The following is a 16,485-nucleotide window of genomic DNA, read 5'->3' as shown; positions in this document are numbered from 1 at the left end:
CGTCCATCTGTATTCCGTATAAAAGAAATAGCACAATTTAAGTTTAATTACTGTTTTCATTATGCAACTCACTTCAAGTGCCCACGTCCTTACATACCCCTGCCACTAGCCATTCTGGCCCTAACGCTTAACTATTTTTCATTTTTCGTGTAGTTTAACTCATTCTCTAATATTTAGTAAAAGATATAGCACCTCTTGTTGGTGACTATCACGCCATAGTAACTCTTCCTTCACTCACTAACTCAGTTATAGATTTATCTAATTATACATTGTTCTACATTGAAAATAAACATTCTTTCGTATCTAAAACTTTCCGTATTCTTTGCAAACTCGTAAGTTATACCACAGCCAAGGCCCTACAATTTCGAATGTTTTGTTCACGTCTGCTTCCGCAGCCTCCCGTTCAGATGCTGACTCGGAACAGTGGAAAAGTTCCTGAAAGTGTTCGTCTAGATAACAGCATTCTATGACAGTGAAACGTGGACAGAGAGCAAACAAGAGGGGAAATACTAGAACCTCCGCAAAGTTCGGTGATATGAATATGTTAATAATGGAGAGGCACTGGGAAGAATAGAATGGTGGGAATGTATGGAAAAGACTTAGCCGACCATGGTGGCCGAGTGGTTCTAAGCGCTACAGACTGGAACCGCGCGACCGCTACGGTCGCAGGTTCGAATCCTGCTTCGGGCATGGATGTGTGTGATGTCCTTAGGTTAGTTAGGTTTAACTACTTCTAAGTTCTAGGGGGCTGATGACCTTAGAAGTTAAGTCCCATAGTGCTCAGAGCCATTTGAAAATACTTACCTGACACAGGATAGGTAAATAGGATGTGTCCAAGGCGATTCACGAATAATCAACTTGCAATATGCGGAAAAAAGAAGAATAATTATACAGGAAGATAGAGATTACAATATGTAAAACGAATTATCGAGCACGCTTGGTGTAATGTCTAATTGAAGGTAAAGAAAATGTCATAATTACTATTTTAGATTGTGTTACATGATATAGCCCTTCATTTAACATTTACTGTTACTAGCTTAATATTTTTTTCTACCACGTCATATCAGTATGACAAATAGACTAAGAAGGTCGTAACGCTTTGCCCTTTTCCAAAATCATCCATAATTATTCCATCATATTTCGCCATGGTATTATTTCTTCTTCCGATAGTTTGACTGAAAACCGTACAGCCATCTTCAAGGTGAGTTGTCGACAAAATTTAAACCACTTGACACAGTGGAGTTATGGGACTGATCACTGAAATGGATAGCATGCTGGAAAGACAGGCTATGAAAACTTCGAATAGCAATCGCTCTGAACGCGTAGATACGCAGCAGAAAAACTGTTGTGTTTCGCTTTACCAGTCTATTGAAGAAACACCTGTAGAGAGTTATTTTTGTTCTTTCCTCCAACACCACATTCAGTCAGTTACGTGAACTTCAGTTCTCTGCGCTGGAACTTTGGAGACAGAAGAAAATTTCGAATTTCCGGCCTTCGGAAGTTGCCGGAGAAAGACGAGCCCGATCGGCGTTCGGCTGCAGTTGGCAAGAACACTGGCCCACGTTTCCTTCTGCCACGTTCCAGCTTGAAAACGTCCCTCACTGGACCCATTTACTAACTTGGCATCAAGAAGAACCTAATGAGTGGTTCCGAGCTTCGCATCTTGATGTATCAATCGAATAACGTGATGTTTTAATGTACTACTTGCATTCGTGAAGTACTTTGAAGTAACAGTCAGCACTATGTTTTGTCGTTTTATTATTATGGAGGTGAAGTTTATCTTAATTTGTGCCTTAGTGCTACATATTTAACGTACCTCCACAACACTATGCAACCAGTGTTAATCGTTTTTAAAAACATCGAAACCTAGGTCAAGGGTTTCTTAATAAACCTTACTATTGCAACTGATTTGGCCGTTTTTCAATCTTTTCCTCACGAACGTCTGTAAAGAGTATGAAACAAGTTTTGTAAAGTGTGTAACTTGTTTAATTAGTAAGGCGGCCAAGTCCGAGTATAGAATTTGGTTCGAAACGATTTTTGTAGGTTAAAAGTTTTGATTTTCTGCACCATTTGTGTGATACTTAAAATTTACCAGTGAACCTTAAGAATCACAGTGTGTGTGTGGCGTAGCGATGTGAATTGACTGTTAGGAAGCAGTAATGCTCACCTCTGTGGTCTCGTTCCTACAGAACGTGTGCCCGAACTGGAAAGCTGCCACCTGTCGTGTTACTGCCGGGTCGTTGCAGACCCTGTGATTTGCGTGTATGGGCGCAGATCGTTTTAATCACACACTGACCTGTGAAGTAATGAAGTCATTTGCCGTTCACCAGTCGAGATGAAAGTTTATGTAGCCTTTCCGAATGGCAACAGTTAACTGTTGTACGTGTTTCAGTCGTATTCGTGAAATAGTTTCGGAGATATTAATAATTACCAAAAAAATAAATGTTATAGCTTTCAACTAAAAGCAAAAACCTGAAAGATTAGCACGTTTTTGTAAATACATCAAAGGACGGCTGAAACTAGATACTTTATTGATAAATAATTAACTCAACAATATTTCGTCCATAACAGGGTAAGTTAAATGATAGTCTTGGTTTTCAAACGGTAATTTTTGTTTGCAGTTCTATGACATTATAATTATTAGTATTACAAATGCCCACATTGGAGAACGATAAGCAGGTGACCTTCAATCTGTCTTACGTTTCTTCTTGTTTTCCCAATATTTCTTCATCTTCTCCCCGAAAGCCTTCTTTCTTTCTTAGGTCCACTTTGGTAGGTATGGTTTTGGTTCCATCTCTGGAAAAAACTTCCCCTTACCAATTTTGCTCCTGAATGTATTCCTGTCTGACGTGTTTGTTACGTCAATTTTCGCTTTTGTCAAATCTTTCTTAACTTCTTTTAAAGCAACTTTCACAGTTATCAATAGTAACAGGTAACTCTTGCGTTTGATCATGATGTATACCGTTCTACTGAGTACAAAGAAACAATAACTATCTATACATTTCTTTATTTGTAAAATGTATTTGTATCAAAAATAACTTTGGTTACATAAAAGCGCAGTAGTTACGCGATCAACTAATTTTTATTTCTTATAAAACGCAATTTACGTTCTGTAAGGATCTAAAATACACAATGGACCAACACTAATTGATGTGCAGTTCTAATTATGTGCAAAACAAACAAAGAAACGAAGATACGTCGTCGGTTTCCGTTTCACCTCCTACACATTCATTTATGTTTCTTCCCCTACCAGTTATACCAGTACCACCAGTAATCCTACCATTTACCACGTCATTTATGTAATGTACCAAAAGTATCGAACCGTAGTTTTAGTAGAGCGCAACTCTAACCTTTACTTTAACAATATGAATCACCATTATGTTGTCAACGAATAAGCTGCGTTTGTGAAAACCACGTCCGCTTCTTGCTGCATCCGTTACTGTGAGCTGCCAAAACGTGGCACTTTCTGCGAGTACTGTGTGGACGTCTGCGCCGTGGCGTGACGTATGGTGGGCGTTTGTCACGCAGCGCAGATCACACGGCAACTGCGAAGCGTGGGGCGCTAGGCCATCCTTCAGACAACGAGGGCCTGGTCGTCGAAATATGGCGATCGTAAAATGTGGTCGCGATCAAGCCGCGAGGGCGCGCAAGCGTAGGCAAGGGTCGAGGGACAGCCTGCCCCTGTCAGGGAAGCGCCGTGCCACACCTCCGGTAGGAAAGGTGACGAGCTACTCGATGGAAGCCGTCGACTATAAACTGGTCACTGGCTGGTTGTTTTCGTTTTCTTATCGCGAAATGTCGTATTGTGTTGACCAGAGACAGGTGTTAAACTCGAACAAAGGGTGTCCATTTGCAAAGTAGCATTTACGCTATGACCTGAGACAGGGGAAAGGCTGCCCCATTTGAAGATGCACCGTGTATGACGCCCCAATGGTGCACATAATGGCGCAGGTGTAGGCAAGCTATCTGGGAATTCTGTAGTAAAGATGACAGCACGTCGCGAGTTAACCGACTTTGAACTTTGGCTGATAATCAGTGTAAGACAGATGGCTCATACCATATCGGAAACACAAGAATTCGGGCTTCGTAGTCAACAGTGTCTAGGGGGGATCTTCAGTATCGCAGAGACAACGTTTCCAAACGCATAAATCGCTACGTAGGACGATCACAGGTGTTTGGCGAACCGAGTTCACGTCGCCACCGCAGAGTCATATGGGGCGCATCAGTATCCCAATACTACCAGTGCTGTACGGAGACAAGTGGGTTAGCCGACGACCGGCATTAAATCCAGTGAATCCAGTGGCTTCCCGTGCTCATTCACTGTAATTGCAATGTTGTTTGCGCAAGGTTTTTGAACGTCCACGCTGAGACACATTTTACACTCTCTTCGTGGTTGGAAACCTACAATGCCGGCCGTTTATGGCCGAGCGGTTCTAGGCGCTTTAGCCCGGAACCGCGCTGCTGCTACTGTCGCAGGTTCGAATCTTGCCTCAGGCATGGATGTGTGTGATGTCCTTGGGTTAGTTTGCTTTAAGTAGTTCTAAGTCTAGGGGACTGATGACCTCAGATGTTAAGTCCCATAGTGCTAAGAGACATTTTTGAAACCTACAATCGTCGATTCCACTTGGCCTTTGTTCACTAACAAAAGATTCCACAATGTCGCCGAGGGAAGCACATTACTGCGTTTGACAATGATCTGTGTGGAGAGTGATAACTTTTACAGTCACATTATGACCGAAAACGAGATGTCGATATCGTACAGAGCAAGGTGACGCAGAGGTCGTCAGAACACTGTAATCGCATTCGGGAGGACAACTTTTCAGATTCCCTTACCACCGTCAAGATTTAGGTTTTCTGTGATTTTAGATAAATCACTCCAGGTGAATGCCGCGATGGTTTCTTTGAAAAAGATACGGCCATACTTTTGGAATGCGAGCTTGTGCAGCACCTCCAATGACCGTGCCGTCGACGGGGCGTTTAAACTCTAATCTTGCTTCTTTCGATGTTGTACAAAACTCTGGTAACAAAATGATGGTCGGTATGTGAACACCGCTCTTTCCGAACACCGGTCCAGTGTGTTCACAACTGCAATGCCATTCTTGGCCTGTATAGAAAGAAGTTAAACATTTTAAATGTGATGCAACGGAAGGATGATAAAAATTAAGGAGGGCTATTGTATGAAGGGAAGAGCTATTAGAAGGAATACACTGATACAATGGGCCGTAGGAAACCCATTCCAGGAGAAAGGGCAAGTCGCTGGAAAGCATGCCGAAGTGTCTAGGTACGCAGGACAGATGAGCTTGACTCTGGAAAGAGCAATCGAAGGGAGCATTTATTGGCATGGAGAACAAGCAAAAATGTGCATTATCGGCTATAACAGATTATAAAGGATATTGCGTTTGTCACACATACAGAAAGCAAAATACTAACAGAACATAGGCAGAAATCAAAGAGCCAACAAGATGTCAACACAATCTAATTATTCGTGAGACATGGTGAAAATTATTTTTATTTCTTTTTGTTTTTTGCACAAGAGTTCTATCTACAAACGGCGGCTGTGGGCAGCAATTGAAATGTTATATCTCAATATACATCCACTGACTTGTCATCCAATGACAGAAATGATAATGCAGTAAGGAACTGCTGTAATTTGTCAAATACGGTTGGGGCTGAACAAGTGGAGAGGCGAATGGGCTTGGGAGGGGGGAGGGTAGGGGAATCCTGGACGAGTCTAAATTCGTCCTTCTGTTGAAGATCCATTTGGTGCAGTTCTGCTTGTCATCAGTGTGCAGTGACGGTTGCGCAAAGTACTGTGTGGAGAAGCTGCTAAACACAAACGGATATTTGGCAACTGAATAACGACCGATATCTGATTAGCGATGAAGCAATAAGCCATTTCAAGTAACGCTTTGTCAGTAGATGTTACAAGAGAGGTGGAACACATCGTGGACAGCCCACGTTCCAAAGATATTCGAAGGACATACTGCTTTCACAACATAAACTGCCCGATCAAAAGTAGCCGGATACCGATTAGTGGACAGTAATATGGGATGGTTCCAGTCTTCGCCTTTATGACGGCTTCAGATCTGCTGTGGACACTTTGAATGACATGTCTGCATAACTGTGGAGGAATTGTAGACGATGCTGTGAAATGTCTTCATATTCTTTCACATTTGGCAATTTCTTATGCTCGATAAGGGGACCACATTCTAACAACGAACTCCCCTCCCCCTCCCCCCGTGCTATAGCACAGCTTCTTTCGTACTTCAGTGACGCAGCTACACATGATGGAAAGTAACGTATTCCAGCCATTTGTTACTGGGTGTAACGATTTCATCACTGCATATCACTCGCTACCAGTCATCCACTGTCTAGGGGTTTCTCTCATTAAACCATCTCAAACGTCGCTTAGCACTGACCATAGGAGCAACTCGCCCGTTGTACCCCATTCTCTTTAACTCCCTATGCAGTATCACTGTGTTAGCTGCACTCCTGATAGCACTTTGGAACTCACGAGTGATTTCTCCTGCTCATTTCACGCGATCTTTTTACTACCATTCCCCGCAGTGCCCAGCTGTCTCTCTACGTCAATGTATGAGGTCTGACTGGTCTCGTTTTAGTTGTGGTTGTTATTTCGCTTTTCCTTACCACAGTCACATCACTAACAGTCGGCTTGGGCATTTTTCCAATGGTTGAAATGTCGTTGATGGATTTGTTGCTCAGGTGGCGTGCATTAACTACTGCAGGTTCGAATTCACTGTGGTCTTCTGGCCGATCCATTCTGCTGTTACTTCTTCCCCATTGAGAACCTACGTTTATACTGGCCTGTCGGCCTCTCGTGACATCCATTGAGCAATTTCACGCTAACCACTGAGACGACAAAAATCATGGTATAGCGATTTACACACATACGGATGGCCGTAGTATCGCATACACTTGGTACAGAGCGTGGGCGGAGCTGTCATTTGTACTTAAGTGATTCATGCGAAAAGGTTTCCGACGTGATTATAGCCGCACGACGGTAACTAACGGTGTCTGAACGCTGACTGGCGCTAGATGTTTCGGAGATGCCATTTCGGAAGCCGTTAGGTATATTCCGAGATCCACAGTGTCAAGAGTGCGCCGAGATTATCAATCTCAGGCATTACCTCTCACCATGGACGACGCAGTGGCTGACGGCCTTCACTTAACGACCGAGAGCAGAGGCTACTGCCTAGAGTTTTCAATGCTAATAGACAAGCAACACTGCCTGAAATAACCGCAAAAAGCACGGCGGGACATACGACGAACGTATCCGATAGGACAGTAGGACAGTGCTGCGAAAATTGGCGTTAATGGGCAATGGCGGCGGACGACCGATGCGAGTGCCTTTGCTAACAGTGCGACATCGCCTGCAGCACCTCTCCTGGGCTCGTGACCATATCGGTTGGACCCTAGACGACTGAAAAATCGTGGCCACGTCAGATGAGCTCGCATTTCAGTTGGTAAGAGCTGATGGTAGGGTGCGAGTGTGGTGCATACCCCTCGAAGCCATGGACCCAAGTTGTCAACAAGGTACTGTGCAAGCTGGTGGCGGCTCCATAATGGGGTCGGCTGTGTTTACGTGGAATGGACTGGGTCCTTTCACCCAACTGAACAGATGATCTACTGGAAATGATTATGTTCGGCTACTTGTAGACAATTTGCAATCAAACAACGAATGAATTTTTATGGATTACAATGGTCCATGTCACCGGGACACAATTGTTCGCCATTGGTTTGAAGAACATTTCGAACGTTGGCCATCCACATCGACCGACATGAATCCCATCGAAGATTTATGGCATATGAGCGAGAGGTCAGTTCGCACCGGCAACACATTGCAATTATGGACGTCTATGCAAGCGGAATGACCCGATATTTCTGCATGGGTCTACCAAAGACTTGTTGAGTGCATGACATGTCGAGTTGCTGCACTACGCCGCTCAAAGAGGAACCCCACAACTTTAGTCACCTTAGCTTCCTACTATAATGTGCAAGTGTTCTTCATGAACGGTGCTAGTACACTACTGGCCATTAAAATTGCTGTACCACGAAGATGACGTGCTACAGACGTGAAATTTAACCTACAGGAAGAAGATGCTGTGATATTCAAATGATTAGCTTTTCAGAGCATTCACACAAGATTGGCGCCGATGGCGACACCTACAATGTGCTGAGATGAGGAAAGTTTCCGACCGATTTATCATACACAAAGAGCAGTTGACCGGTGTTGCCTGGTGAAACGTTGTTGTGATGCCTCGTGTAAGGAGGAGAAATGCGTACCATCACGTTTCCGTCTTTGATAACGGTCGGATTGTAGCCTATCGCGATTGCGGTTTATCGTATCGCCACATTGCTGCTCGCGTTGGTCGAGATCCAATGACTGTTAGCAAAATATGGAATGGGTGGGTTCAGGAGGGTAATACGGAACGCCGTGCTGGATGCCGACGGCCTCGCATCGCTAGCAGTCGACATGACAGGAATCTTATCCGCATGTCTGTAACGGATCGTGCAACCACGTCTCGATCCCTGACGGGGACGTTTGCAAGACAACAACCATCTGTACGAACAGTTCGACGATGTTTGCAGCAGCATGGACTATCAGCTCGGAGACCATGTCTGCGGTTACCCTTCACGCTGCATCACAGACAGGAACGCCTGCGATGGTGTACTCAACGACGAACCTGGGTGCACGAATGGCAAAACGTCATTTTTTTCGGATGAATCCAGGTTCTGTTTACAGCATCATGATGGTCGCATCCGTGTCTGGCGACATCGCGGTGAACGCACATTGGAAGCGTGTATTCGTCATCGCCATACTGGCGTATCACCCGGCGTGATGGTATGGGGTGCCATTGGTTACACGTCTCAGTCACCTCCTGTTCGCATTGACAGCACTTTGAACGGTTGAAGTTACATTTCAGACGTGTTACGACCCGTAGCTCTACCCTTCATTCAATCCCTTCGAAACCCTACATTTCAGCAGGATAATGCACGACCGCATGTTGCAGGTCTTGTACTGGCCTTTCTGGATACAGAAAATATTCGACTGCTGCCCTGCCCAGAGCAATCTCCAGATCTCTCACCAATTGAAAACGTCTGGTCAATGGTAGCCGAGCAACTGGCTCGTGACAATACACCGTCACTACTCTCGATGAACTGTGGTATCGTGTTGAAGCTGCATGGGCAGCTGTACCTGTACACGCCATCCAAGCTCTGTTTGACTCAATGCCCAGGCGTATCAAGGCCGTTATTACGGCCAGAGGTGGATGTTCTGGGTACTGATTTCTCAGGATCTATGCAACCAAATTGCGTGAAAATGTAATCACATGTCATTTCTAGTATAATATACTTGTCCAATGAATACCCGTTTATCATCTGCATTTCTTCTTAGTATAGCAATTTTAATAACCAGTAGTGTACTTGGTACAAATTTACCTAATTAGGTCGGCGACTGTTTCCTTTTGCGTAATTTCAGATTACTTTATTACTAACAGAACTTTGTTTCGATTCCGTTTGTTGGCTCAAAATGGCTCTGAGCACTATGGGACTTAATATCTATGGTCATCAGTCCCCTAGAACTTAGAACTACTTAAACCTAACTAACCTAAGGACATCACACAACACCCAGTCATCACGAGGCAGAGAAAGTCCCTGACCCCGCCGGGAATCGAACCCGGGAACCCGGCCGCGGGAAGCGAGAACGCTACCGCACGACCACTAGCTGCGGACCCCGTTTGTTTCACTGTTGCTTCCTTTCAATAGAAATCTTTCGAGTAACGGAAAACAGTCCGATACAATTCCGTTACACACGATCACGGTCATTTCAAATGCTTTCACAGTAGTAACATTGTCAGCGAATTGCTAGTTTAGTTGTGTTATAGGGAGGGCGATGTAACCTCTGTCTCACGCGGCACAGTGGCTTGCGGAGTTCGGATGTGTACGTCTAGTAGGCATTTGGTCGTAAGGTGACACACGATGCTAGGTGTAACAACTACTCGTTTTGATTTACGGGACAGGGGATAGATATGCGTCATCTGGGAGCCCACCGGCGCCCAAGAGAAATACAGGCCCCACAACGAACGTGTGACGTCATACTAGTCAGCTTGTCCGTAACACTTCACGAATTCTCGGCTCCTTGCAGGGCTCGCGGGAACTCAACATGTGTACCAACTGAAAGTCTTTGCCTTGTGTTTTCCAGAGCTCGCATGCATTTAAACATGCAGTCAACAATTATTTTTCAGAAATAGTTATTCGCTCCCCGAGGAAGATGGCTGCTTGCACTCTTTAACATCTGCAGGGTCACGTACTGTGACGCACGTGCCGTGGCCTGTCCATCTCGTCGGCCTCGTCAGCCCAGTAGCGGCGTTGTCAGCCACCAGAGCGCGACGCAAGCAGGCGGGGGCGGCAGCGACCTCTGGGGCTGCCAGATCCCGGCGCGCAGTCATCCACCACGGCCGGCAGCGCGCCGTGCATAATAGAACCGCACCGCTCACACGTCACCGCTAACTGCAGAGGTGCGCCGCCGCCTGTCCGCCGCTGTGAGCTTCAAGCAGGGCAGGCGCGCTGAAAGATTGCGTATAGCCCGCTGCGAGGGCGGGACAACTGGGCCGGGCACCTAACGCTGATTAATACGCACCCGTGCTCTGCAGCTCCAGATATTACACCAGAGATGAACCCGTAAGGGCATCTCCCTATTTCCACAACGCGTCCTGTATTAGGATTAACAAGACGTGCACAGAAGTGACAGTGAGAAGCCCGAGAAGTGGCAGATTCATTACTGTGCCCACTGAATGCCAAAATCGAATTCCTGTACTCAAGTAAGCGTGAGGTTAAAAGTTAGTTGAAAAGCGCCTAAATGACACGTAACGTCAACTACTTCGTGTAAACGCGAACGCCAATGCTCAGCTGATAACAGCAATGTATTTAATAAAGATTGTAACTAATACCGGGTGATCAAAAAGTTAGTATAAATTTGAAAACTTAATAAACTACGGAATAATGTAGATAGAGAGGTAAAAAATGATTAACATGCCTGGAATGACATGGGGTTTTATTAGAACCATCCCATATTGCTAGACGCGTGAAAGATCTCTTGCTCGCGTCGTTTGGTGATGATCGTATGCTCAGCCGCCACTTTCGTCATGCTTGGCCTCCCACGTCCCCAGACCTCAGTCCGTGCGATTATTGGCTTTGGTGTTACCTGAAGTCCGAAGTGTATCGTGATCGACCGACATCTCTACGGATGCTGAAAGGCAACATCCGACGCCAATGCCTCACCATAACTTCGGACATGCTTTACAGTGCTGTTCACAACATTATTCCTCGACTACAGCTATTGTTGAGGAATGATGGTGGACATATTGAGCATTACCTGTAAAGAACATCATCTTTGCTTTGTCTTACTTTGTTATGCTAATTATTTCTATTTCGATCAGATGAAGCGCCATCTGTCGGACAGTTTTTGAACTTTTGTATTTTTTTGGTTCTAATAAAACCCCATGTCATTCCAAGCATGTGTGTCAATTTGTACCTCTTTATCTACATTATTCCGTGATTTATTCAGTTTTCAAATTTATACTGACTTTTTGATCACCCTGTATTTCATAAGTAGATGTATACATTTGCAACTGATAATTTAAGGAAAAGTTTGTATTAAGCCATCGTCTCTTGTGGTATTGTTGTTAACGGGATGTTAATTCCTAAATTAATTAGTTTACTCATATTGAGCTCAAAGGGACGATCTGTAGTGATTACTTAGGTGAAGAAGAACTTCTTAGCTGAGATCCCTATAAGGAATTTTATCGTATATAACCGGTTTCTGTGGAACTAAGTTACCATCTTCATATCTTCGTAAAGGTTATTACACACATATTTTTCCAGCTACACACAAAATTTTTTCCATTGAATTTCCAGGTCTCGTGGCGCCCCGGCAGGCATGACGTATTACGTAATGGTAACCATGTTTTGGCGAACAGTGATGTACATATTAATTTCAGTTTTTACGTGTAAAAGCATCTCTAATTTCGTGTTTTATGTACCTGAAAATCTTCATTGGAAAGATTTTGTGTGTAATTGGCAGAAGATGTTTGTAATAACATTTATGAAGCTCTGAAGATGGTAACTTAGTTTTACCGAAACCAGTTACCTACAATAAAAAATTTTATAGCCATCTCGGCTAAGAAGTTCTTCTCCTCCTAAGTAATTCCTAATTTCCTCCCTTCTTTTAGCATCACATCGTCCTGCCTGAATCAGAACGTTCATATATACTTCACTTCTTGTATATGTCGACGGAGTTTGTAAACAGTTTTTAGAAGCACAAAAAAGAAGTCGTTTTCATCTGTTGGAAAGATCATGCCCAGCATTTGACTAGTTGGTTCGCTGGTTGTTTTGGGGGAGGGGACCAAACGGCGAGGTCATCGGTCCCATCGGATTAGTGAAGAGAGGTGAAGGAAGTCGGCCGTGTCCTTTCAAAGGAACCATTCGGGAATTTGCCTGAAGCGATTTAGGGAAATCACGGAAAACCTAAATCAGGATGGCCGAACGGGGGTTTGAACCGTCGTCCTCCCAAATGCGAGTTGTGTGTGCTAAGCACTGCGCCAGCTCGCTCGGTCTAATATTTGGGATTCTTGCTTTTGGTTACACTCAGACGGTGAATCAGAAACTAGCGAACACTGCACACATTTTCTGGACCAGTTGCGTGGAAGAATACACGAAAATAAGCCTAGGTTGTAAAAGAAAAAATAAAGAATTTTACATCAGGACAGTGTACCTATCGAAAAAGCTGCTTTAGTAAAACAGAAAGATTTGAAATATGAACTGTTGGAACATCCCGTCTTTTCACCAGATATGATACCATGTATTTCCTTGTCTGAGTAGATTTGTGGATGAGACTTTTCGAGCCTAATGAAGAGGTTATGACACCTGTATTTTACAGGGTTTCCAGAATCTTGCTTCCTCTATGGAATCTGCCCACTCCTAATGCACTCAAAGTACATTGCCCTAAGTGGGAAAACGAAAAAATAAGTGACTTTCAGGCTTAAAAAATTCACTTTTGCTGCCAGACCGAAAACTCTTCACCTTTCTCGTGTAGTCGTGTTGCCGGTCGTAGCATCGCTGGTGTCAACTCGAGTGACATATTCGAAATGGGTTTCGCTCCGTCCACTGCTCCCGCTTCAACCTCGCGACATGTGGATCATAAACTGCATTATTCAGGAGATCGGTATTCTTTATTGAGGGTGTAATCTTCCATTTTAATGCCTATAGCGCGTTTTCGAATTCTATTCCAGAAGACTCTAGTCAGACAGTTCTGGATGGATGTAGTACGGTCATCCGAACTGCACACCTCCGTCTCAGGTGGTAATGAGTGGAGCTTACGGATAGAGACCTTATTTGCATTGGTTTTCTATAAAACTGAGGCCCCCCTTTTACGCTACAGAGTGTGATGACATGGAGCAGATATAGCGCGGGGTCTTTTTCTCCCTACTTCGTGATGTAATGATCTGTAGCTTACGTTTTATGATGTTGTTTTCGGCAAATACACCACTGGCCATTAAAATTGCTACACCAAGAAGAAATGCAGATGATAAACGGGTATTCATTGGACAAATATATTATGCTAGAACTGACAAGTGATTACATTTTCACGCAATTTCGGTGCATAGATCCTGAGAAATCAATACCCAGAACATACACCTCTGGCCGTAATAATGGCCTTGATACGCCTGGGCATTGAGTTAAACAGAACTTGGATGGCGTGTACAGGTACAGCTGCCCATGCAGCTTCAACACGATATCACAGTTCATCAAGAGTAGTGACGGCGTATTGTGACGAGCCAGTTGCTCGGCCGCCATTGAACAGGCGTTTTCAATTGGTGAGAGGTCTGGAGAATGTGCTGCCAGGGCAGCAGTCGAACATTTTCTGCATCCAGAAAGGCCAGTACAAGACCTGCAACATGCGGTCGTGCATTATCCTGCTGAAATGTAGGGTTTCGCAGGGATCGAATGAAGGGTAGAGCCACGGGTCGTAACACATCTGAAATGTAACGTCCACTGTTCAAAGCGCCGTCAATGCGAACAAGAGGTGACCGAGACGTGTAACCAATGGCACCCCATACCATCACGCCGGGTGATACGCCAGTATGGCGGTGACAAATACACGCTTCCATTGTGCGTTCATCGCGATGTCGCCAAACACGGATGCGACCATCTTGCAAACGTCCCCGTCTGTTGACTCAGGCATCGAGATGTGGCTACACGATCCGTTACAGCCATGCGGATAAGATTCCTGTCATGTCGACTGCTAGTGATACGAGGCCGTTGGGATCCATCACGGCGTTCCGTATTACCCTCCTGAACCCACCGATTCCTTATTCTGCTAACAGTCATTGCATCTCGACCAAAGCGAGCAGCAATTTTGCCATACGATAAACAACAATCGCGCTAGGCTACAATCTAACCTTTATGAAAGTCGGAAACGTGATGGTACTCATTTCTCCTTCTTACACGAGGCATCACAACAACGTTTCACCAGGCAACACCGGTCAACTGCTGTTTGTGTATGAGAAATCGGTTGGAAACTTTCCTCATGTCAGCACGTCGTAGGTGTCGCCATCGGCGCCAACCTTGTGTGAATGCTCTGAAAAGCTTATCATTTGCATATGACAGCATCTTCTTCCTGTCGGTTAAATTTCGCGTCTCTAGCACGTCATCTTCGTGATGTAGCAATTTTAATGGCCAGTAGCGTATTTTGAGGATTTTACATTCTCCGAGGCAGCCAGCGAAGATTTTGTTAGTTCGTATCTCAAGAGATTATCCACTCGTACAAACTTATCAAACATTTAATTTTAGTATTGTAAAACAGTATAACTGTAGAGTGTGAAGTACTGAACTGAATTTTTTTTTACCACATGGCAGTGAGGTATCAAGTGAGCAACATAAGGATTGTATTCGATCCAAATGTCTGCTCGGAACGATCGCATTCATTGATTAGAAAGTATCTGTCAAAAGCAGGTGAGAAAGAAGTTGCTGCTGAACTGTCGATACAGTTTATTAACCGTTGCCAAACACACATTCCTACATTTCCAGCACTTACTGTAGCTGTTGTTTAGTGAGTGGTGATTCTCTTCTCGTTAAACAAGTTTCGTTACATAAATTGTAGGACGTATTTGCAAATGACATGTGCAACTTCGGAGCTGTGAGCCGTTGGCTATTGTGTTTCACACAAGGCGGCCCCGTCGTTAATTTACGGAACCGGGTGCGTCAATAGAGAGCGCATTTACATAGTTAAGCGCGAGTATACCCAAAGTCCGCGCGTCCGGCCAGTGTTAAGGGCGTGAAATATTCATAAGCGGCCGCGCGCCGGCGCGATTGGCCCAGGGGGGCCGCGGTCCAGCGCCGCCTTCTCGGCTCTGTCCCGCCTCCTCTGCAAACGACCCTCCCTAAGTGTAGCACTACGCACTCACTTAACGGACGCTTTCGTAATATTTTCCATGGCAGTCAATGAGACCCTTAGTACTTCCAAATCATTTTTTCAACAGTTTTCCCATATGTCTTCCTGTACTAGGACATGTCACCATTCCGTTGCTGCAAAGGCTTGGCATACGTAAGCGAACCTTACGCGATCAGTAAATGTGACACAATATAATGAGTTTTACAGAGAAAGGCCTGAAATTGCTGATCCTTAAAGATAGATGTCGATTACACCGCGAAAGCCTACTTAAAAAGTCTTGACTTCCGGAAGGCGTTCGATAGAGTTCCGCACTGTCGCCTGATGAACAAAGTAAGAGCCTACGGAGTATCAGACCAGCTATGTGGCTGGATTGAAGAGTTTTTAGCAAACAGAACACAGCATGTTGTTCTCAGTGGAGAGGCGTCTACAGACGTTAAAGTAACCTCTGGCGTGCCACAGGGGAGTGTTATGGGATCATTGCTTTTCACAATATATATAAATGACCTAGTAGAGAGTATCGGAAGTTCCATGCGGCTTTTCGCGGATGATGCTGTAGTATACAGAGAAGTTGCAGCATTAGAAAGCCGGACGGTGTGGCCGAGCGGTTCTAGGCGCTAGTCTAGAACCGCGCGACCGCTACGGTCGCAGGTTCGAATCCTGCCTCGGGCATGGATGTGTGTGATGTTCTTAGGTTAGTTAGGTTTAAGTAGTTCTAAGTTCTAGGGGACTGATGACCTCAGAAGCTAAGTCCCATAGTGCTCAGAGTAATTTGAACCATTTTTTGCAGCATTAGAAAATTGCAGCGAAATGCAAATGGCTCTGAGCACTATGGGACTTAACATCTGTGGTCATCAGTCCCCTAGAACTTAGAACTAATCAAACCTAACTAACCTAAGGACATCACACACATCCATGCCCGAGGCAGGAATCGAACCTGTGACCGTAGCAGTCGCGCGGTTCCGGACTGAGCGCCTAGAATCGCTAGACCACCGCGGCCGGCAGCGAAATGCAGG

The 16,485-nt window shown here is 44.8% G+C and overlaps 1 protein-coding gene across 1 annotated transcript in view; it reads right to left on the bottom strand.

Annotated features, from left to right (window-relative positions):
- Nucleotides 1-16,485, bottom strand: part of LOC124803033 (cardioactive peptide) — a 345,435-nt gene that overhangs the window by 99,666 nt on the left and 229,284 nt on the right. The gene's annotated exons all lie outside the window — the stretch shown is intronic.

This window comes from Schistocerca piceifrons, chromosome 1 (genome assembly GCF_021461385.2).
Source record: "Schistocerca piceifrons isolate TAMUIC-IGC-003096 chromosome 1, iqSchPice1.1, whole genome shotgun sequence".
In the NCBI taxonomy this organism is placed as follows: domain Eukaryota; kingdom Metazoa; phylum Arthropoda; class Insecta; order Orthoptera; family Acrididae; genus Schistocerca; species Schistocerca piceifrons.
Note: the sequence above shows the minus strand (reverse complement) of the source record. Positions and strands in the feature narration are given on the sequence as shown.